The sequence below is a fragment of the Myiozetetes cayanensis genome, unplaced genomic scaffold (assembly GCF_022539395.1).
Source record: "Myiozetetes cayanensis isolate MyiCay16 unplaced genomic scaffold, myiCay2020 scf4, whole genome shotgun sequence".
Taxonomy (NCBI): Eukaryota; Metazoa; Chordata; class Aves; order Passeriformes; family Tyrannidae; genus Myiozetetes; species Myiozetetes cayanensis.
In genome coordinates this window covers 68,544,424-68,570,060 of record NW_026087631.1, presented here as the reverse complement: position 1 = coordinate 68,570,060, position 25,637 = coordinate 68,544,424, and positions in this window count along the sequence as shown.

Here is a 25,637-nt window from a genome sequence, read left to right as displayed (position 1 = left end):
AAAGAAGTGGTTTCCCCTCTGAGGCTTCCAGCTAAATTGTTCAGGCTGTATGTTTGTTTGTTTGTTTCTGAAGGTAACAGTTGCAGAACCCCCCAGAAAAATTCTTAAACTTTTTGAGATTTTTCATCCCTGATGAAGATAACAGGTGTCAGGAGCAGAGACTGATGAGCTATATAGCCTGTTTGTCCTATTCAACTCAACCTTGCACCGCTACAATAAAATGCTGGTCTTTGGAAGCTTCTTCTCAGAGGCATAAAAACAATCATTTACCTTCTCCAGCTACAAAACCTATAGTCACTTATCTTTTCAGTATTTTTTCATCCACAGTTAAAAAGCTCTTAGTAGGCTGGTCTCCAGAACTTACTGATGTCAGCGTGACCAATAAAACAAACCACAAAACACACGCATAGTGTTATAAAATCTTTTACCCCCAAAGCAAAATCGAAGTGCATGGGATTTTATGTTTGCTTTTTGGTTTGGTTTTGGTTTTGGTTTAGGTTTGTTTTTTTCTTTTTTTACTGCAAATCACATTCCCATATTACTGCAGCCATGTAGGGATGCATATCTTCAGGAAATCAATGGGAACTGTCTCGAGCAGTTTGATCAATGACTGCCCCCGCCCATTTCAGCCTGGACATTCGTCTCCTGTTGTTCCTCAGGCAGTTTACAGATTAATAATGAAGCATAAAACCAAGTTAGTGGTAACATATGAGCGGGGGAGATGCAAAGCTGAACATCTCACATTAAGGGCACTCTACACCAGCAATCCATCAGACTGGTTTGCACTGTAACATTTGTATAATTTCTTGTGTCTCCTCACAAACACCCACAAATAAAGAAATACAGCTGGTTCTTAGGAATCCCTCTATTTTACTTATGAAAATGAAACCAGTGGCCTTTTAAAGTGCAAATGCAATTGGCCTGATTCTCCCATCAATCAGGCAAAGTAAATCAGAAGTCACTATATTGAATCAAGAATCCATGATGATTTACATTGCTTATTAAAAGTAATTATTCTGCACCAAGTCCAAGAGAGCTTTTCTTTTTCTTTTTTCTTTTTTTCTTTCTTTTTTTTTTTTTTTAAATTTTTGAGGTTTTTTTCTAAGATTCAGGGTCAATAATACTACTGGGAAGAAGGTGGATTATTCAGAGTGGTAAGGTAAATAGTTTGCTAGCATCACCTGCATTAGTTCTATGAATTTGATATGACCTCAGCTGGAACAATAAATTTAAGATTTATCCTGTGGACTCTTAGACCATTCTAGCTATAGCTTGGCCACCTATTTTGCTGTATTCATTGATTCAATGTCTTTTCTTCCTCAATTGAATCCTTAAAGGAGTATCTAGAAACTGTAAGAGTAGACCTATTTCTTTTTGTCCTTGAAATAAAGATAGAGAGAAACTACCAATCTGTGACTCCTTAACTTCACATCAGCTGTTCGTTTTGCCTATCAAACTTACAAGTTTTTCAAGCAAGGTCACGTGCATCAAGCCTTTCTCTAAAGCAGCTGACACCCAATAGCTGCACAGCAGATGATAGTGAAGACAAGAATAAACATTTAAAAAATTCATCATTTCAACACCATTTTCAAAATTAGAAAGAGGAAATCGCAGAAGGTCACTAGCAACTACAGTTTATTTTAAAAAGTTTTTCAGAAGAGCTACTCATTCTTTTTTATATACGTAATTTATGTGAAGTCTTTAGAAAAAAAAGGAAAAAAAATCAGTCCAGTGGCACATGAGAATAAAAGAGTTAGAGATTTTGCATATTCCGTCACCTGCTAATACTGCATTTTTACTGAATATGTAATGGTTGTCAGAGTAAGGATATTTCAGGTTACAGTGTAAATTTAACAGGGAGAGATTCCCAGCTATCTCCAAATTCTAGATTATTCTAAATTGTTTTTAAATACTTTACTCTTATTTCCCTGAGATTTCCTAAAATCTATGGGTTTTTTGACAAGTAAGAGAGGGTAAAAAAAGGCAACAGACATTTTCTTTTAAAAAACATTCACATCTGCTTGAGTGAATTTGCTGTGCATTTTCATCTTCCTGGCAGAGCTAATAAACTGCAGTTAGAATTCACAAGTGATTCAGACTTTGTTAAACATATGCAAACAATCAGGCAAAGCAGGCATCAAGAATGCTTGTGATATTTGGCTTGCACAATGCTGTGGAAGTAGCCAGAACAAGCCACAGCAGCCCGCACTGTACATCCCAACAAAGACTTAATCCACTCAAAACAGTGAATTACTACCTCTTAAAAAGACTGAAAAGCAAACTGTGATTATTTAGGGGATTACACACGGATTTTGGTTCACTGTTTATGCTGGCCTCCCTATTTCAATAACGCAGGGTGAATTTCATCAGCAAAATTAGCAAATACAGAGATAATCTTAATAATTGCAAAGAAGCTTTTTTTTTGACAAGATTAGTTGCCTTATACGGCCTCTGTGGGAGATTCACCATCCCACTAGTTGGACTTGATGACCTTAGATGTCTTTTCAAACCTAAATTATTCTATCTTCTCCCTGTTTTCATCGGTTTTTTGGCTTCTCATCCCACCACTGCAACTCCACAACATTCAATAACAGCTCATCTCAATGTCTTCACTTACCTGGTAGATGGAATTCTGTCAGACTGCATGATTGCCTCCTATATGAACTGATTTTTCCATAAAGGTTTAGTAACCATTGCTCAATAAAAATCAAAATTATCCTATGAGGCTTTCAGAAAATATAAGAAATAAGTGGAAAGATGAAGGGAGTCTGTTTTTCTTTCACATGACCCTTGCAGTTTCTCCTTATGGTAGAAATTCAGGTCGCCCTTGAACCTTGTTCCTCCAGGCCAGAAAACCACAGCTCCTTTCACTGCTGCTCACGGAACTTACTCTTCAGATCCTTCATTAGCTTTGTTGTCTTCTGTTCACATGTAGCACCCCCTGACAATTCAGTCCTCATTTGTTTTGAATTTCACCTGTTGCCACATAAAAGTCTGTGCTGTCTCTGTATTGGGAGTGGGTTGGAGGAGTTCAGTTTAAAAAAAAAAAAAACAAAAACCACACACACACACACACAAAAATAACAAAACAAACAAATAAAGAGGAAGAATAAAACCTTAATGCACTGTTTCAAAAGGGAGAAAGGAAAAGTATCACAAATTGAATAGGGAAGCGAGATGAAAAGTTTTCAAATTGTTATGATGTACATAGTCATAGAAAAGTTGATAACTAACTCTCTCTTTTGTGAAGATTAAACAATTTCATTTTGTCATTTTCATTAAGTGTCTTGAGTTACTGGTAGTGCATCCTGTAATGGATGTTGTAAATGGCTTCAGTTGATTAGTGATTATTGAATAGTTACAGAGGAGTGAGGACTTAGCTCAGAGCTGTGTCTTTCCAGAGCATGGTGCTCAAGCCATTCTTCACACTGGTTCGGGGTTCTTTTGTAGCACAAAGACATCGCTTTTGCTGTTGTTTAACGGCAACAATGTTTAAACAATCATTATCGAAATCAAATGCAACTGAAAACAAACAGCTCTCAGTTTAAAACCTTTGAAATGGTGATACATAAATCATGATGTTTTGGCTTTTCTTGTCAGCCACATGTCCCCACGTGAGGGGAAAAAAAGAAATAAAATAATAATTAAATAGATAATTAAGAGTGATAATTTTACAATTATACAAGGTGATGTGAATATTTAAAAATCAGCAGAATATGCTTCCTATCTTGAGTAAGATTAGCATGAAAGATACTACAATAAAGAGAAATTCTACATCTCTGAACCTTAATAATTCTGGAAAATATCATGGGAAAGAACTGTGAGAATTCTGCTTTCTGTCATTTATATTTACAGACAAAAGAGAAGAAATTAATCTTCTCAATGTTTTATCCTTTCTTTCAACTGAATTAAATAAAAATGTAACCCCATCTTCCTGTAGCCAAGTCTGTGACCCCCAACCCCAGATAAGCCCCACTATACTCTCTGTATATTAATCTTTTCCTGTTTTACTCATAGGCATCCTCAGTAATAGTATGCTAAGCACTGATGAGACACACTCAAAGAGACTAATGGAATATGAAGGAAATAGCTGCCTTGTGAGCCTAACCTCAGTTAAATAAAATATATAAGAGTCACCAGTAAGAGAAGACAGTACAAGCCATCCAGAAGAATTTAAAGACAGTCAAAGCTTTACTTGCCTGTCAGGTGAGTCACTGTTAGTGCTTTGCTTACCTGTCAGTATATTGGAAATGCAAGGTAAACACCTGACGTGCCAGTACGTTGTCAGGAGAAGATTCCATTGAATCATAAAATCCCAGTTCCAATATTTGCCAGCTGTTGGTGTTGGTCTCTGTGGACATCTGGTTTAGAAACTAAGTCTAAACATAGTGTTCCTCCTCCCTCAGATTTAATTGGTGGAAAAGAAAACAAACCTTTTGACACCTTTCTCCCTCATTTTTGGTTTATTGGTATCATAAAGGATGAGTTATTATGGAAATAGTTCTGAAAGACACTGGCTTCTCCAGATGGTTTCTTCTTCATCTATTTTTCTTTTCAGTAGTTATTATTTTGCTTGATTTATACAGCTTGAAATGTAAATCACTCCTTGGGTTGTGATGGGATAGGAAAATCTTTCCATGTTGCTCCCTGGAAACTCAAATAAATGGTAGAGAGTACTTGGAGGAGGAAATCATGGCTTTCCTCTTATCTATTACCATGCTTTACACTGTATCAGCCTATAGATTATTGCAACTATTTACTAAGGCAGATAGTAAGTTTGACTCTAATAGCACCTGACTTACATTACATCACAAGAATTGGTTTCTATTATCTGACTTTTTTTATTTATGGAGCACATAAAGGAGAAGAGATGTCTAACTAAAAGATTTTTCTGTGTGTATTGTACTATGTATATTTTTTTTTCTCTCATGGTTTCTTGATGGAAAAAAAACACCAAATGTTTTCATGGAAATATAATCAAACCTTTCAACACTGAATAAGAGTTAAATAATTCAAAATATGTTTGGAACTTCTTATCAGTGTCTAGTCTGCCACCATTTCTGGACTTATTTTTAAGAAAAATACAGATGAGTTTGGTTAACAGAGTTCCTCAATTCACCATAATTTATTGAGGTCCAATAAACTTGATTCTGTTCTTGATTATCTGTCTGAAAATGCTAGCTTAAATTTAGCCTTGTTTAAATAACACTAAATCAATGGAAGATCAATGTTGAATATAGCACTGCCTCTTGGAGAGACTTTGATCAATGGAGCATTTGGTGGGTTTTATCTGATTGAGACTTGGTCTGAGACCAGACAATTACAGGAAAATAGCTCCTTGAAAGTTAATATATTTTCCTTTTCCTTTACTATGTGCTCTGACTACAGTACAAGGGACTTGTAATAAATGCTGTATGACATATATTATAAAATCCTTGCACAATATACAGTTGTTGCTTGCTTCCATAGGCAGCAATGTACTTCTTTTCCAGGGCCCACACCAATACACCTGTGTCTGTGAGAAAGGGAAAATCTGGGGATGTTAATGCTAACCCCTGTCACTGTTTGTTGCCATGTCTTTTGCCTCGGGGATGTCTGTTGGCTATTGCCTTGTGGGGCCCAAATGCTAGCACACGAAACCGCCAATTTGTAATTCTAAAAAAATTACATTCACAGATAACTGAATATGCCCTTATAAGCTACTTATTCTGTAAAATCAGCTCTGTCCCCGGATATTTGCAGATATATTGACCTCCCTCTAAGCTCATGTCTCTGCAGGGACACTTTAGGGATACAGGCAAAGGAAGACAGGTCTGTCAGAGACCAGGGCTTTGTGGGCAAGGAGCTGGGGAAGGGTCTAGAGGGTAAGTACAATGAGCAGTGGTGGAGGGAGCTGGAATTGTTTAACCTGGAGAAAAAGAAACCCAACAGGGACTTTACTGTTCCCTGCAACTCCCTGACAGGAGGCTGTAGCCAGGTGGGGGTCGGGCTCTGCCCCCAGGCAACCAGTGAAAAGACAAGAGGACATAACCTTGAGCTGCTCCTTGAGCTGCTCAGGTTGTACTTTAGGAGGATTTTCTTCATAGAAAAGGATGGTTACACATTGAACTGGACTGACCAGTTGAGTTACCACCCCTGGAAGTGTTCAAGAAATCACTGGATGTGGCACTCAGTGCTCTGGTCTGCTTGACAAGGCAGAGATAAGTCAAAGGTTGGACTTGATGATCTTGGAGGTCTTTCCAAACCTTAGTGATTCAGTGGTTCAGTATTGCCAGAAAGCTTCTTCTTCCCTTCCATGGTTCATGTAAAGATAAGCACCCACTCTACAATCACTACACCACATAGAACGAGGATATCTCACTTGACACAAAGCTTTTATTTAAACTATGTCTTTTTAAATTATTTTCTTTTACACACTGTATCCCCTGTGCTCCTAATCCCTTGTATGGCTGCATTTAAGACACAGTTAATTATAGTTTATGACAGGAGGTTTAGGAAGATTTCTTCAGGCCAGTCTGTAGTTCCTCAAACTTCAGATTAGCCAACAAGTGTCCCACTGGACCTCAGAAGGGTAAATCTTGCTTACCCCACTTTCCCATCACACTAATGATAGCATTGCTCAAGACAATCATGAAATTATTAAGGTTGGAAAAGTCCCTTAAAATCACTGAGTCCAACCATTAACACAGCACTGAAGAGGCCACCACTAACCCATGTCCCCAAGTGCCACATCTACATGCCTTTTAAATTCCTCCAGGGACGGGGACTACACCACTGCCATGGACAACCTGTTCCCAACCATCCTTTTGGTGAAAAAAAATTTACTAATATCCACTCAAAATCTTCCATGGTGCAGCTTGAGGCTGTTTCCTTTTGTCCTGTTTCTTGTTACCTGGGTGAGGAGAATGACCCCCGCCTTTCTCCAACCTCCTTTCAGGCAGTTGTAGAGAGCAAGAAGATCCTCTTCACGCTGCCTTTTCTCCAGGATAAACAGTCCCAGCTCCCTCAGCTGTTCATTATCAGACTTGTCCTCCAGATTCTTCCCCGGCTCCATTGCCCTTCTCCGGACATGGTCCAAGACCTCAATGTTTTTCTTGTAGTGAGGGACCCAAAACTGAACACAGGATTCAAGAAGTGATTGGTCATTTGGTCACCACACAAAGATCTACTAACCTGATTTCCACATTGCTGCTTTGCACTCACAGCACCACTGTGGTGAGCTGTTCAGCTTACTGCCTGCAGCAGTCTCAGAGTTCCAGTAAAACCACTGAGTTCCCTTTCTAGAAATAGCCCCTGCTGGTACTTGTCTGTGAAATAACTTTTAGACTTTTAGAATTGTCTTACAATTTCAGTCTCTCTTTGCACACTCAGTGATCATTTTATCCCTTCTGAAGTGATAGTATATTCATTATCTATGCAACATTTTCAGTAATTAACTTTGGAAGTCAATAGTCCTTACACCTGCATGTCCATTTTGCTGTTCCACCTCAACAACTGTAGTGTTAGATCATTATAGTGTAAACATTTCTCTTAATTTCCATGTGCCCACTTTAAAATATTTTAAGGACGTTTCTGGCACAAAATAATAGTTAAAAAGTGATCTAGATAACTTTGTTGCATTTTAAAAAATAGAAATACAGTCAAAAATCACAGAAAAATCCCAAAAGGAAAAGACTGGAAGCTGGTCTTCCGAGAATAGACTTCCTGGTTCAATTGACAGCAGGAAAATTTAAGGTTCTTTAATAAGCTTCATCCTTCAAGTCTTGCTCAGCCCAGAAGTCAACATAGACTTCTTTATTTGCAAACATCAATACAGGTCCTGCACATAACCCTTTGGAGCCCACAGTGTATTGCACTGCCCTAAAATGCTCCACTTTCTTGTATTGACTATCTGTTTTATTCCAGTGCCACCACCAGCTGGCAGGTAGTTTTCCTGTGGAAGACTTTTCCTCCCAGTTAAGTGCTGTCCTGATAATATTCAACCCCAGCAATGTAGTTAGAGGAAATTGAAAGGAATCGGTACTTCCTAAAGGTGTCCCAACCCACCCAGAGACAGGCATGCAAGGTGGGATAAATCGCTTTTGGAGGTTCTTTCATCTCTTTGCCAGTTAGAAGTTAGACTACACAACAGGATTTTATGTGCATAAAACTTAGTGGGATAAATCTTACTCTAAACATTTGACTTCTGTGACAGGCAATTCCAGTAACAATAACTAAAAGGTTTTCTGAGATAGAGATACACTGGAAACAAGATGTTGCTGCTCACTGTATTATGGGGAAAGGAAGAGAGGAACATGGTCAGATTTAACTTCACACACAATGAATTTATAGAAGGAAAGGCAGGGGAATCAAACTATCATTGTCAAGATTAAGGAAGAAAGACACAGCTTGAATCTCCAGGATGTGTTCCAGAGTGTAACATTACTGATCAAATGATCAAACAAGTCTTATAGCTGGCCATGGGTATTTAGAGTAAATTCCCAAATGCCAGCATCCCACCTTGGAGAGTAGCCTAGCTGGGATACTGCAGAAGGTACTGTCTGTGGGTTTAATTTTACTCCTGCGTCAGGACCTTTTGAAAAATATGATTTTAATACCCCTCCAAGTCATTGTAGATCACGAAAAGAAAAAAAAAAAAAAAAAGGCAATGAATTCTCTTCTACACAAAGGGAAAAAAATTATTTAATGTTTCATGAAATGCTTTGTGGGAAAATACCTAACATTACCAATAGTGAGTTAATGCCAATCTCTGCCTTGTCCCAGTTTTATCCATGGAGTATTTGGATGCCAATCCACATACATGGGAACAATATAAGACAGTATTTCCTTTCCTGTTACTTTTTTTCAGGTACAGTGTGTTCCACTTGTAATATTTTTAGAAATTTCCAAAACTTTATGGTAAATATAAAAAATCTCACTTCCCAGCTATCTCTGGTATTTCTGTTCGACTCAGACTTAATGTTGAAAGACTATTCAGTACAGGTTAAGAAAGGAATTTAGTTTACATTTTAAACAACTCAATTCATTTTGCTTTATAGTTTGGTTTTGACATTTGTTCAGACAAAAGCCAGAGATGTTTGATATGTATTATTTATTCAGACTTTTTAAATTAAATAGGGAAAATTTTAAAATAAGGTGGAAATAGTATTTCTTGTTGTACATTCTCCCATTTAAGTCAGGTTCAAATTTTGTTTTCAACTCTTATCTGTTTTCCAATGCAATTGATATATTTTTCTCCCTAGGTTTCATAACTTCTGTCTGTAAATGTACTGTCACTCGTCCTTAGCCACACTCTCTGTCCATTTGGCTCCTGATTCAAGGCTCTTTGCCAATATTTTGGGGGGTTTGCATCCTTCTGTGTTATTCACTGTTTCAGATCAGTGAATTCTCTATTGCCTGCTACCCAAAAAACAATTAACATTGCAAAAAAGGTACTTTACTAAACCAACTTAGGCCAACACCAGGAGCAACAGACACCGACATCCAAAATGAGATTGTCTAATTCTCAGGCAGCCTCAATTCCTTCTACTGCCTTCTAGAGCAGAGAGAAATAGGTACCTCCAGGGAGTGATTTTCCTTTCCTAATTCCTGTGGTGAAAGGAACCAAACACAATGAACACAAAAATGTTAACTAGAGTGGGAGTCACCAGATTATATTATGAGTTTGATCATGCCACATCAAAAGAAGAGCTGGACACAAATTCTAGCTACAAAAATTGAAAAAAAGTTTCTCTGCCTCGTCTGTTTGAATAGTAGATCACAAGTACAGAGATATATAGAGTCTACTTTCTGTTTATTGTTTAGAAAAATGTTTATGTGAACCTCAGTTTAAGCAATTAGGCATGCCAAATGTATTTTTATAATACGTGAAACTGGCCTAGTTGCAGAGAGGGGTAGGTGACTCCTTTTAAAGTTTTGATAGACTTATCACTAATTTTCTAGGAGAAATTAGCCACAGAGGCTGGCAGAGACATGAAACAAAACAGAATCAAATACTGCTGGAATCCCTTACTTAGGGTTTAAACGCTTATCTCTCTATATATGTATACATGTATATAGTTACAACATAAAAGGTTATATATAAGTCTGCTTCGGTTTGAAATTCGGGCTCTGTGATTAATTTTTCATGGTATTTCACTCTGGTAATTTATTTTAGTTACAATTTATCTAAAATGCCAATCATACGTTTAAATCGTCTTGAAATCCCATTTAAGCCCTAATTTTGTTTCTTCCATTTCCTTAACTTTGCTCTTCTCCACAGATGAGACTGCTTATTCACCAGCTGGAATACTGCTGAATTCCTTAAGAGGGAACTCTCCCCCAAAGCTTACCTAGTTGTTAGTCATCTTTGAAGCTGATTATAACTTTGGCACGTTCTATCAAGGTCAGAGCACAATTCTTGCTTGGCTCCAACTCAAGAGCAAATGATGAATATGTCTGAGGAAAACAAGGATTAGTCTGAAATTACTATTGCATACAACGAATGCTGCTTGTAGCCAGAATCATTAGTTCACACAAGGAGTGGGGAAGATGTATCTGACAAACAAACACATTTATCTGCCTCAGTTATAAGAGCACCTTTCCTTTTTTTTTTAATTAGTATAAGACCTCCACCTTTCCAGTTCATCAGGGTGCACTGTGATAACAGTAGATAGATTCATGGGGTTTGTCCTTTGTCACACTGAAGATTACAATTCATAATGACTTCACATTTGATTTACAAGGACCGTGAAAGTCCGACTGAGTATTGACTGTACCAAGACAGTTTAATGCTGCCAAGGTGTTCACACTTGCTCATATGCCAACATTTTCATTGGCAATATTATTTATATGAAATATAAATAACATTTTTCTGGCTTTCACTTTTCTAGTCCTTCTCATCTCTCCTCCAAGCAAAAGGAAAAAGTAATAATTTTAGTGAATAATTATAAAGTTCTAAACTGTGCAACCTTAATGGTGTTGGAAACATTGGAAATGCCCTATTCTACGAAAAGAATTTCTCAAGATACTAAAGGAGGTGATACACTACACACACAATAAAAGTCATTGAAAGTCACGCATTTTGCTGCAGAAATCCGTTCTTTAAAATGCCTTGGTCTAGATACCAGATTTAATAGAGTTTCTCTATAAACCACAGCTTCATTATCTTTTCCCTGTTAGTGTCTTATGTGCTTCAGTGTCAGAAGAAGATAAATACATAAGGAATGATGTGACAATTCCAGGTTTATTATCACAGTTTTGAAGAAGTTTACTTTGAGGGTAGGACAAAGAAATCACTTTTGTTTCATTCACAACAGAGAAAATGCAAAACTTACAGAATGTAAAGGCTTTAGATCCTGATAAGCAACAAGACTAAGACAACAACATGAAAAGTGTGAAGACAAAAATAATAAAAAAAAGGTAGGATTAATTGCATTATTCTTAAATAAGTGAAAGCAGTCAAATCCTGTTTTCACAGCTGGGTCTTGTTCTCACTGAGTTACCAGTAATTTGGCCAAAGCACTGAAGGCTTTTATATTAACCACTGCCACTTCCTCATACAGTCAGGTAGCAAAGACAAATCACTGTCTTCCTGTCAAGTATATTGGGAAAAAAAAGGATTAAGAGCTACAGTTTAAATCATAAGATTGAAATAGTCTTGCAAATGCAAACATTTGCTGGCAGAACGACAGATATAAAGCAAACAGTACAAGATCTCCATCTAAGTGATTTTACATGTTGTAGAAGTGAAGAACTCCATTCTTTATCATGTATTTTCTCAATAATTTCTGCTTTGTTTTTTCTTCTTAATAGACTTGTTTAACAGTGTATTAGTTGCTACCCTAGCCTCAAAACCACAAAGTTTTAGGCAAACTTTCTCCAGCTTTGAGTTACAGATGTCTAAAAGTATTTCTCTTGGAATTATGGTTTTGAATGGGAACAAAACACAAACATGAGATGAAAAAGTCCATGCTTAATTTTTAACTTGATTACAATTTCAGTGTTCAACAGTTTTTGATTGCTAGTTAAAATGATGGGAGAAGGACAAATTGACCCAAAGTGAAAGCTCATGTGCCACTGAACATACAAAATATACAATGTATTTGATATGAATTCCTATGGAAATGTGAAACTCTAATTAATTTATTAGGAAAACAATATTCCTCTCCTATTTCTCATACGGTTATTGCAGAACTGTAACTCCTTTTGGAGTGTCATTAGTAAGCAAAATCCTGTATTTAATAAAAATAATAAAAAGAAAGGGAAACAATATCAACAGTAGCAGCCTGAAAGCAAAATGAAAGACATTGAGTAAACTTTGAAAGTCTGACTGAGTCAGTACATATCATTTTTATATCTTACTTCAGACTGACTGGAGTATATATCTTGGGAATGCACAAAATTAAAGCCTTGTTCTATCAGTCTTATTTTGGCAAGATTACCTTTGAAACTGAGGAAAGAGGGAGAGATCTAAGATTTACAGTGACCAAACTTGAAAAAAAGGAATTAACTGTGTAAGACATGGATTATAGTATCCATATTATTACAGTATTATCATCAACAGACACCAAAAGCAGTTAAGGCAGGGAATGTATAAGAACTCAAGGGGAAAAACTGGAATAATTGATCCCATCTGCTACCATCCCAATCACTAGAATGATCAGCTTAAGGCTCTCTTGAACAAATCAAATAGATTTTCAAAGAGTGAATATTAAGAGCAATATGTTTAGATAGATGTAAAAATTTAGTTTAATTGAAGATATCTTATACTCTCAGTATTTTAGAAAGCCAGAACAAAAGAAAAAATTGTTTAAAACTTATCTCAGTACTTCCACATATGACTTATATTGCACCCTAGAACTTCAGAGCTGCAGTGTATGAAAACACAAGTGTTAAATCATACTTAAGCAAGAGTAACTCATATCTAATAATAATCCTGAAATAATTAGTCTTGGTGAATATGGAAAAAATATTAGTTTGCATAAAGAGACTGCATCGTTTGCCAGATAATTTGTCTGCATGTGCTTGTTTGTTTGGGTTTTTTTTAAGCAGGAAATTTAAGAATCACAGACTCACAGAATGGGTAAAGTTGGAAGGGACCACAGTGGGTCATCTGGCTTTTCATCATGCTTGAGCTTCCTGCTTCCTGCTCAAGCAGGGTCATTTCAGAGTGCATGTATCCAGAAGGTTCTGGAATATCTCCAGTGAGGGAGACTCTCTGGGCAACCTGTTCCAACGCTTGGTCGCTGCACAGGAATGAAGTTCTTTCTCATGCTCAAGTGGAACTTTCTGGGCATCAGTTCCTGCCTGTGGCCTCTTGTCCCATTGCTGGGCACCTCCAAGCAGAGCCTGCTCCATCCTCTGACACCTCCCTGAAGACACTGACAGACACTGATGGGGTTCCCTCTCAGCTGTCTCTTCTCAAGACTGAACTGACCCAGTTCCCTCAGCTTGTCCTTGTAAGAAGATGATCCAGTCTCTTAATCATCTTTGTAGCCCTCCAGACCCACTCCAGGAGCTCCATGTCCCTCCTGTCCTGAAAAGCCCAGAACTGGGCACAGCATTCCAGGGGAGGCCTCACCAGGGCTGAGTAGAGGGGCAGGATCACCTCCCTGGTCTGCTGGTAATGATTTTCATAATGGAACCCAGGGTTGCACTGTCCTTCTTGGCCCCCAGGACACACTGCTGGCTCAGGGACAACGTTGTCCACCAGGATCCCCAGGTCCTTCTCTGCAAAGCTTCTCTCCAGCAGTTCACCCCCAGCCTGTGCTGGTGCCCAGGGTTATTCCTCCCCAGCTGCAGGACCCTGCACTTACCTTTGCTGAATTTCAGAAGGTTCTTCTCTGCCCATCTCTCCAACATGTCAAGGTCCTTCCGAAGGGCTGCACAGCCCTCTGGGGTATCATCCACCCCTCCCAGTTTTGTATAACCAGAGAAACTGCTGAAGAGGCATCTACCCTCTCATTCAAGTCATTGATGAACTAGTTAAACTGTACTGGGCCCTGTAAACCCTGGGGGACGCTGCTGGTGACAGACCTCTAACTAGACTTTGTGCCACTGATTATGGCCCTCTGGGATGTGCCATTCCACCGGTTCTCAATCCACCTGAAGCATCTAACCCACACTTCTTGAGTTTGCCTTTGAGAATGTTGTGAGAGACGGTGTCGAAAGCCTTGATGAAGTCGAGGCAAACGGTATACACTGGTCCACCCTCATCCATCCAGACAGTTGTTTCATTGTAGAAGGCAATCAGGTTGCTCAGAAATGACTTGCCTTTAGTGAATCTATGCTGACTACTCCTGATGACCTTCTTGTCCTCCATGAGGGTGGAAATGGCCTCCAGAATGCGGTGCTTCACCCCCTTTCCAGGAATTGACATGAGGCTTACAGGTCTGTAATTCCAAGTCCTCCTTCTTGCCCTTTTTGAAGACTAGGGTGACATTTGCTTTCTTCCAGTCCTCAGGGACCTTTCCTGACATCCATGACCTCTCAAAGATGATCATGAGGGTCCTGGATATCATGTCTTCCAGCTCTCTCAGCACTTGTGGCTCCATCCCGTCAGGGCCCACGGACTTGTGGATGTCAGGTTTGTTTAGGTGTTCTCTCACCCAAGGCTCCTTGAATAAGGGAAGGTCTCCCTTCCAATATTCCTTTACCCTGGTCTCAGGGTCAGAGATCCCTGAGAACTGTTCTTATTGGTCAAGACTGATGGAAAGAAGACATTCAATAACTCTGTCTTCTCTGTCTCCCCTGTTATCAGGGTCACCTCTGCATTTACTAATATCTTAAATAGGACTCTCAAAAAGCCTCAACTTTAACCTGAATGACAGCATCCCTACGCTCTTTGCTTTGATCAGGGGATAAAACAATCCTTTCAGGAAGGATAAGTGAAGATGAAGGTGCAGGGAGATCACAGAATCATAGAGTTATTTACATTGGAAAAGTCCTCTAAGATCACCTGGTACAACCATTAACCCAGCACTACTGCATTCACCACTAAACAAGATCTCTGGATGCCACATCTACACGGCTTTAAATATCCCAGGGATGGTGAATTCACCATTGTCCCTGGCAACCTCTGCTTGACAACCCTTTCCAAGAATAATTTTTTTCTAAATATCCAATTTAAACCTCCTCTGGCACACCATGAGACCATTTCCGTTTATAGTTATTAGCCAGATTTAGAGAAAACAGAATTTATTTATTGACATAAATACCTTTCCTGTACTATGATTAATATTGCTATTTTTTTGCAACTACAACCCTATCTACATGCAGGACAAAACTCTCTTGAAGATGTACAATACTTTATGCTTCTATACACCTTTGTCTGTTCGTAAGTCAAGTTATAAATGTTAAATAACCAGTTGCCCCATCAGAAGAGTAAAACTATCAATCACCAGAATTCCTTCTGGTTTCAGTGTCTCCTCCCCAGCTCCACGAAGCTGAGGACACCAGTGTTGTGTGTGCTCCCTGGGGAGTTAAGGAGCATCATATTCACATCATGAAAGCAAAAATCTTGCTCATTAGATTACATATCTGTCACAAGGCACTGATCAATCTTTCAATGTCACACCTCCAGACCGCACAGGACAAAGAATACAAATGCCATCAAAACACAACACAGAGCAGCAAAGGGCTTTGTGTGGGTAAAAACGCACAAAAAGTGACCAAAAAAACCTCAAGAAACAGAACAGAGATCCATCAATGCCATCCCTTCCTCTACCCGTGTTCTGATGTTCACACACCCAGAGACGAGCACACACAGCTGGAGCAGCACTTGCCATAAAGAACTGACATTGGTATTCACCATATTTTTGAAATGCAGTCAGAGTGCTGTTTAAATTTTAACCTATGATAAAATCAGACATGCTCGCAGGTATCAGTTGGCCAAATTTGCTCTCCCAAAATTCCCAGTCCTAATGACTATACTTGGAAATTGCTTTCCATGGGATAACCACCCTGTAGAGGAGGGAAACAGAGGCTTGCTGTAACTTTCCTTAGGGTATGTGAAGACTCAGTGAAATCCTCTTACTTGATTAAAACCCACCAAACACAGAACTGGAAAAGTCTAAGGCTGTCTAGAAGTCTAATGCAGATCTTAAAAAAAATTATGTCTCCGCTAAAACGTTGTTGTTATCTTCATTTTTTTCACTCCCTTGCCGATCCGATGTTCAGGAGAATATCTAATACATGACACAGAATATATAACATATTCTTCTAATTGTATTGATTTTCACCTACCTAATTAAACAACCAATCAGGCCACTGGCATCACTGAGCTGTACTAAACCCCAGGCAGGTCTAGTTCTGTAAGGACAGAGGCACTTTGTCCCCATCTTCATGTCAGGGACCCCAGCCAAGCCAAGGCAGGGGGTCAGGGCTGTCCATCCTGCCATCCATCCATTCCACCTTTCCCTACCAATTTGCACGAGGTGACTTCACACTAAGCACATCCCCTTTCTGGATTGCTCCCTTTAGGGTAATTCATGGCACAGGAATCCTAGGATAGGATTTGTTTTATCTCATTTGAGATATCTAAAGGTTAGCGATCTAAATCTGAGCTGATCACCCTAGGTTCTTTTTTTTCTTTTTTTTGTCAATGGAGAGAAATAGGACAGAGGGATGAGTCTCTGGAGATATTTGTCTCCTAGTGGTGTGAATCTCCCTTTGTATAAAGCTCTTTCTATGATGTTAGAGATCAAATATTTCCTTGTTACAGCTAATCCTCAAACTGAGGCATCTAATATGTCTCAGACATGACCATGGTATAACTAAAGTCCCATGCTTTATTCAAAGTGGATCCTTATACTTGCTTTTGATGGAAATTTCCTGTGTTTTTAACGTTGCTTTGAGTCTGAGATGGAGAAATAGTCAGTTTTTATATTTCAAATGGTATTTTCTAAGGCTTATTTATACAAAAGCATTTTTAAACCTTTCAGAATTCAACATATCCACACAAACTTCACATATAAAAAATAAAAATCGAGACATTCTAGAGAGTGAAAAGAAATAATTTTAAAACAAAAACCCAAACTCATCAATAAAATGCATCATATTCCTGTGAGTTTTAGTTTTCTAGGCGGTGCTTCAATAGAAATATTTCTTCCATAATGTGTTGAATGGAATAAAAGAGGTTAAAACCCAAAGCAAAGTAAAATCTCACAAAACCAAATTCTAATGAATGCAAAAACCTTGAAAACGTCAGGGGCTCTGCAAGCCAAGTGCTGATCCCCTTGATAGAATTTTCAGGAATAAAATGGTTAGCCGTTGAAAGGCTGAGACACAGTAATAATTACTTTGCACCTGTAATTCTATCTCTCATTTCCCTATTTACTGTTTGATGCTTTTGTTTATATTCCAGTCTCTTCATTTGTAGTCTTTTTCTGGAAAATAAGTTATGCTGAACGCTGAAAGACACAAAAGACCGTGATGATAAATTAAACAATATTTCTGTCTCACACTATTACTTTTTTCTATGCAGAAAAACATTTTCTCTCCTTTGTCTTTTTTTTTTTTTCTTTCAAATAATTAATTCCTATGTGGAATCTCAGGATTTGTTCCCGTCTCGTTAATATAAAAACATTGACAACTTTTGGTAATTGTTAACATTATTATTTTACCATCACCATTATTGTTATGGCTCAAATCAAATTTTGTGAATTAATAAGCTTTATGGAACTTATCTAAATGGAAACAAAATATAATTAAGGTTTCGAAAATTTGCATTTGTGCTCTGGATGGCAGGAAGGGCACTTTCGCTTCACAAGTAATGAACAGAAGTTGTTCCGGAGACAGAGGGAGATGTCAGTTAGTGCTTCTAGGATTAAAGTTTGACTGTCTCCACGAATCATGGAGGCACAAAAAATTGGTGGGCTTAAGAACTGAAAGAAATTTAAAGAAGAAAAGGGGAAAAATTAACTTCTCCAGAATAAATGCAGATTCATTTTTTTAAGTACAGATGAAAATCAGACTTAGATGCAAGCACCAGAGCTTACCGTTCTGAAAGCTTATGCTTTCCCTTGAGGAGGAGGAAAGAGAGCACAGGGTCAGTACAGTGTGGCTTCTGCAGACCAAGGAAGTCTTTGCAGGTGAAGCTCCTGGCAGCAGAGCAACCGTGGGGTGGCTGTTAATTTTCTGCATGTCACAGGCTGAGCATGTCAATTATAGACTGCTTGATGATTGTTTATTTTATAATGATTACACGCAGGAGCAGTAATGAGAGTTTTAGGGTGTGTCTTGAATGAAAGATGACACATGCTGTTTTCATGAAGAAGAAAGAAGAAAATGTTCTCAGCCTTCTCCTCATCAGATATATCTTCCCAATTATATATACTTTTGCACACTTTTTTGTTGATAGTTAATTTCCTGTCTCCAAAGTCTTGAAAACGTTTCTATGTGATTAGCATCAGTTAAGCAAACTATAAGTGTACTCATCTTGTATCCAATATTTCAGGCACCCAAGTCTGCATTGTTTTCTGTATTCTTTCTTCCATTTACCCCTATTTTTCAGCAAACTTCTTCACTGTAATCTGTTCGTTATTTTTATGGCTTGCTCTCTCTTCCACCAAAATATAATGTTGATAGATCAGCATCCCCAAATCATTTAGAGCCATCAGTGTCACTTCTAAAGTGATTGCAAGAGTTATTGAAAAGTCTTCTCCCTCAGTAACAATAGGGCTTCCATCTGACTATTCAGCTGCTGACTGAAAGAATTAAATTTTAGTTTCTTCTGTTCCTGAATTCAGTACCCAGCTGTGTCATACAATAAGACATTATGGGCTACACAGCAATCTTCAGGAAGAAATAAAGGCTTAATTGTTCGTAACATATGTACACACTCAGGCAAGCAGAGAAAACAAACACAGAGAAAGGACCCAAGAAAGAAGGGGGCTTACATAAAAGGCCAGCCTAAGATACAGAGCATGTGAACTACTGGTTTAAGTAAAACAAACAACAAAAAAGGGGGGAAAGTATAAGAGCTAAGGTCCAGCAGAAATATTTTTGAGCATTTCTGAAGCCATGCACTGACAGAAATCCTAAGATTGTAAGAAAAGCTACTAAAATTCATATATATATACACTGGGCAGGACAACCACCAAATACGCTCTCAGACCACCTTTAACTGGTGAAGGTTGTTAAGACTAAGGAATGCACCTACCTTCCAGGAGACTGGTTGTTCTGTTGATGTTCTGACACCTAAGTATGGCACCACTATGTCAATTTAATTCATCTCCAGAACACAATATATATTTTTTTCAGAAACATCTGATACTTTAGAATTTTTCTAGACTCTTGTCTTCTCCCTTCTTGCCTCTGTGCACCTGGATGTTTAAATCAATAACTGACTCCGTAACAGAGAACAAAGTTAAGCAATTTGTTCCTAACTTTTATAAATAAGGGCAGGATTGCTATAGTAACAGCAGAAAGCATTCAGTCACTGTGACAAAAATGTGGCAAGCTGATAGCAAAGGCTAATGAGGGAATTCAATTTCAGCTGAAAGCCATTAAACTCAGTTTCTCCCTGCTGTAAAGTAGGGGAGAGAGAAGGGGAGGAGTGGTCAGTCAGGCAAAGACTAACCTAATGTTTACCCTAATTTGCGAGTGAAATTTGTCTGAAAGAGGTGAGAAAGGCTATGAAACAGGAGAGGAACGCATATGACAACAACAAAACCAAAACATCATTTCTGTATTGCAGTTTTCTGATTAGATCCCATGCATAAAGTATCAGTATCCTTCAATTCCTCTTTCTCTTCTTTCTGTGGAAATGATTAGGATTTGTTATGGTCAGAAATGGACTGTTAATTCAGAAAACGATTGAGAGGACTGAGTATGGAGTCTATAATTATTAACAATAACACTACTGAGGTAAAGAGACCCAGATACATCTCAGAGAGTGAGTAGCTGGATGTGCAACATGCAGCGCTTGTTAGTCACATGGAGCCTTGGACACTTAGTTCATCTTGGAGACACCTTTGAAGCTGTTCCCCTGACAATGCCTTGAAAGTCCCTCTGAAAACTAGGTTGATTTGCAAATAATAATGAGTACAGGTTTAGGTGTCTGAGTTGGAGCACTGAAGTTTAACACTTTGGGCATAAAGAGCTTTAGGGGGGGATTATATACAAAACCTGTCAAAAGTGCTTTGTCGTCTCTGGCTATAAAACACTTAGAAGAAACAAAGTGTTTCCATTAAGAATGCATTTTCTTTGACCAGTGTTGAAATAGAGGAAAAGAAATAACAGTCCAAATCACAGTGTTGCAATTACTTGGGCAATGTGCTTTAAAACCCACTCCAAGTGTGTCTTGTTCCTAGAGCTGCTGAAAGTGGGAGGTTGTCACCTGGATTTATGATCCTGCCTATTACAAAACCTTTATGGGCAACTATAACTGATGGCCCCTAAAGCAAGTTAAAACTGATATTTAGCTTAAGTAGTCTGTCCCCTGCTCTCTGTTGAAATGCAAGCATTGCTTTGTAGCTTCAGGCCATGAAAGAATAGAAATACATGACATGAAAAGTTCCTATACACTTTTTTTATCTTCTTTCTTTGTCTTTTTCTTTTTTTTTCTGCTCCCAGGAGAATTTATCTTTCAGTCATGCCCAGTGTCATTTTTCAAAACTGAGTAGCTTTAGCTTAGTTATAAGAAAGGTTCTTTCTGGCTATAAAAATGAATAATACTTTAGGGATTCTTTTTTTTCTCAGGAAGGGTGGGAATAGAATCCAACCCCTTGCCATCACCAAGGGCGGGAGGTCATATGTAATTTGTACATTTTAGATTTCCAGCCAAAGAGAAGTTGCTTTTCCAAGAAGGTGCCTATTGAAAACGAAAAATTAGGAGAAAGAAGTGGCTGTATTGAAAGACACAAGTCCACAAATAGGCTTGGGGGAGGGAAATCTTTTATATTTTGGTGGGCTTTTCTTCTATCTTGGAAACTATTGACAAGAAACATGTAAACTGTTGAAAGAAAAAATATTTTGTATTCTAATTTAGACTATGAAATAATGTCATATTTTAAAATACAGGTAACCACGATACTGGAGGGTGAGGTAACAGAAATCCTACTGTGCTTTTCTAAAGTTGAAATGAGCACTTGTGCATATTGACAACTCGCATATACTTCCTTAATTAAAAATCCTTGGAAATTTGGGGGTTTGCTGTCCATCGCATTGTGACAATATAAGTAAACTTTTCTGTTTCTGACACACTTGTTCTTGAGTGCTTGGAAAGCATTATCAGCCATACTTAATAGATGAGGGACTCTCTTGTAATGATGCATGAACACTGTAAGAAATACAATTCACAAAGTAATAGGCAGAGTGAGGAGTCAAAATCAGGTTTTCCTAGTAGAGCTAATTAAAGATTACACACTTAATAGTACACTTGGTTTAGATTACTAGCACCATTTATTTAATTGTTACTAGTACCAAAAACAAAAAGGACCTTTTTTTTGGAAAAAGAATCCGTGTATCTCACTTTAGCAATGAAAGAAATCTGAACCGAGATTATCCACTTATTACTTTTTTATCCATTTTGAAATGGTGGTTATTTTGAAGTGTCCCAACGCCTAATGTAATAAAATATTTTTGAAGCAATGAGACTCTGACAATTATTTGAAACATTGTCTTTGGCTCAGAAAGAAAGTGGAAAATGCACCATCACAGTAAAGTCTTGTTCACCAGTTCTTCTCACTGTCCTTTTAAGCCCTCAAACATTGTCAGACGCAAACAGGATTAATTTTTAAGGTCATATCCTATTGAACTGGTTGTGCGTGAGGTATTTGGTTTTCTTTAGAGTGGCTGGTGTGGGTCTGTGTTTTGGATTTGTGCTGAACAGGGTTGATAACAAAGATTTTTGTTGTTGCTGAGCAGGGCTTACACAGAACTGAGGCCTTATGTACTTTTTGTACTGCCACACTGGTGAGGAAGCTGGGGGTCCATGGGAGGCTGGGAGGAAACACAGCAGGGACAGATGACCAAAACTGAACAAAGGGATATTCCAGACCTTGTGGCATCATGCTCAATATAGGAAGTGGGAGAAAGAAGGAGGAAAGTGGGGTGCTTGGAGTGATGGTTTAACTCTTCCCAAGTAACCACTGTGTACAGTGGAGCCTCCTGGGGGTGGCTGAACACCTGCCTGCCCATGAAAAGCAGCAAATTAATTCCTTTGCTTGTGCACATGGCTTTTACTTTCCTTAATAAACTGTCTTTCTCTCAACCCATGAGTTTTCCAGCTTTTATCCCTCTGATTCTCTCCTCAATAGAGAGTGAGTGAAAGGGAGTGAGTGAGTGGCTACCTGGGGCTTGGCTGCTGCCTGGAGTTAAACCACAACACCTTTTTCCCTAGAAGTATGAGAAACCATGTTTAATTAGGTCTAGCTATAATACTACAGTTTCTTATTCCAGTGTACCTCTCCATTCACTTCAGCCTAAGAAGAAAAACAACATATGTTTTCACAGAGGATCATTTATGGGTAAGGAAACATTTGAGTTATGTTGTTTTAGCTTTGTAATATTGTCAGACACATCACAGAGTTAAGTAAATGACAAAACTGCTCATTCTAGACTCCTTTGGCAATATATGAGGATCATTGACTTGGTCTGAAAATGATTCAGATGTTTTAAGATCTGAATGTTTTAAGAGGAAGCATTCATTCCTTTCTTGCATCAACTGTAAATAGTCCTTTGTGTGACTGAAGTTTAAAGATTAAAGTTAAGGAAAATCACTCATGATTGAGCTAATATTGATTCTAAATTGGTTTCCTCGACAAAATGGAAAGCACAGAGTGCTTGCACAGCTTTTCCTGCTTAGGGGCTGGTTTGTGGTGTTCAGAATGACACCTTGTTTGGGTTTTGGTTTTTATTTCCCCCTTCAGGATTTTTTATTTGTTTGTTTCATTTTAATGAGCATAGAGTAAATGCAAGGCTTTTGATTTCTGGATACTCCCTTTACCCTGGGGAGCCCTCACGTGAATGATGAAATTCATTATCTCTAAAAGGAAAGGTTTGTTGTTGTAAACCCTCAGTCACAACTGAGGGTTTACAATAAGGAGGGATGCAGAGCCAGTACTTCCTACCTACAACAGTTTAGATAGCACTAAATATGTATTTTATGGTAGTTAGTATAATGCAAGGGAGAAAGTGGTGCTTCATCTTATGAAGTGAGATCAGGTGTCCCTAGTGACCTTGGCTGGGTACCTTGGGTGTTGGTACTGGCTTTTTGGCAGAGATCAAGTAAGTGCTCTGCATTGCAGCTCAGGTGGAAAATAAATAAATAAAAAATTAAAAAAAAAAAAAAAAAAAAAAAAAAAAAAAAGGAAAAAAAAAAAATTACACCCGGGTACAAAAGGCATGTGCACCCAGATCTGCAGAAAGGTAGAATACAGGTACTTCAACATGCCTGTATGTACCACCTCTTATTGGTAAATACATTCTGAGGGAAAAAGTTCTCTGTCTGGTGTGCAACAATGTGTTTGTAAAACACAGCTTACCTCATTCAAAGTCTGTATGTCATGGAATCATAGAGTTATTAAGGTTGAAAAAGACCTCTAAGATAATCAAGTGCTACCATTTACCCAACACTGCCAAACCCACCACTAAACCATGTCCCCAGGTGTCACATCTACACAGCTTTGAACATTTCCAGGAATTGTGATTACACCACTGCCCTGTTCAGTCTATTCCACTGCCTGACCATCCAAGTGAATAAATTTTCCCTAATAGTCTTTAAACCTCTCCTGGTGAAACTTGAGGCTGTTTCCTTTTATCCTGTCATTTGTTATCCAGCAGAAGAGCCTGATCCCCTCCTGTCTGCCCCCTCCTCTCAGGGAGTTGCAGAGCCAGAAGGTCCCCCCTGAGCCTCCTTTTCTCCAGGATGAGCCCCCCCAGCTCCCTCAGCCGCTCCTGCTGCTCCAGCCCCTTCCCCAGCTCCGTTCCCTTCCCTGCACACGCTCCAGCCCCTCAGTGTCTCTCCTGTCTGAGGGCCCAGAACTGCCCCAGCACTGGAGGAGCCTCAGCAGGGCCAGCACAGGGACGGGCACTGCCCTGGCCCTGCTGGACACACAGTTAGTGAAACTCTTGTCTCAGGGATCAAGGAGATAGATTTTTATTTTATTTTGTAATTACGATCTCCTCTTTCCTCTGCCCCCTGCCTTTAGCTTAGTTTGGCCAGTGTATAACTTCCTTTGTGCTTTCAGTTATCAACACAGACTATTTCTCATAAGGAAGTGAGATTGTCTCTAACCCACAGTTATAAAAAGATGTTACAAGGCCTGGAATGGAACTCTCGCAGGAACAGTAGTTTCAACAGGCAAAGAGATGCCTTCTTGATAACATTGTAAGCAAGAGTGACAAGATCTCTTGATGAATAGTAACAGAAAAAGAAGATGAAGAAATAGCAGGGAGTTTATAGAAACTGTTAAATGCAACCACTTGTTTTTACATCTAACAGGAAAGGATTACTCTTCTGTTCTTGTTTTCAGATCTGAGGATAATGACTGTCACTATTATGCAGTGTCCCATTTTCTTTTAATAACTGCAAAAATATAATGAGATTTACTTTACCGCACTGATAAATTCTTAAGAAAATGAAAACACAATTAACCTGAGCTGGTTAATCTCTTATACATCTTAATTTAGTATATTTTCCTTTCTCAGAATGAGCTTGACCCTCAGATAATAGCCAGTGATTTCAAGGCCTGTGATGAAGAGATAGACAGATACTTTCAGAGAGAGATAAGTGAATCCTGAAGAGCTAGAGGATTTGTAAATTCAGTTTGACACTGAACCTTTCACCTAGTGCTCAAAAAATCCCTCCTGTTAATGAAAAAAATTGTTCTCACAAACAAATGAGAACACATACCCCTAAAAAAAATTCAGCATATTTTTAGCTAGAAATAAACAGAAGCACAGCCTGTCTTCAGTTCTCATTCACAGCTTCTTTATTCTGCGTAATGTAAATGACAATCAGGTCTTTTGCATTTATCTTCCATGCAGCTCATGCTGTGTCTCTCTTTTTTTTTTTTTTTTTTTACCCTTCCCCTCCTTTTAACCTTGTTTTTAATGGATTTTCTTTACCCTTTTATGCTTTGGTGGAGATAAATCAGGAATGAACTTGGACCTGGTCTTCTTCTGTACAGATAATGATTTGTATCATGCAAACTGGACAAAATCACTTGGAGAAATAGGTAATGTCAGTCAGGAATATAAATAGGAATTTTTCCAGAAGGTGACTGGACTAAGACTATAATTTTCCAAATACTGTGCTTGTCCTGAAATAGAATATGTATAATCATATCATGAAACATAATAGCTTTTGTAAGATATTTTAATGGCTTTTTATTTGTATGACTTGAGATGTGCACTCCTGTAAACCACTCTGAGAAAGGAAATAATAAAAGATATTAGAAATGTATTGCTGCAAGTGCTTCCTGCAAGATATTTCCAGACAACATATTTTGTAAACCCATGCAGTTCAGTAGTAGTTCAGTAGTAATCAAAATTAACAGAATGACAATGTGAAATTGTGTACCACACAGAATATCACAGAGAATGGGTAAGACTGGGGAGGACCACAGTGGGTCATCTGGTCCAATGTCCCTGCTCAAGCAGGGTCATCCCAGAGCACATACCACAGGATCTCATCATGGTAGCCGTGGAAT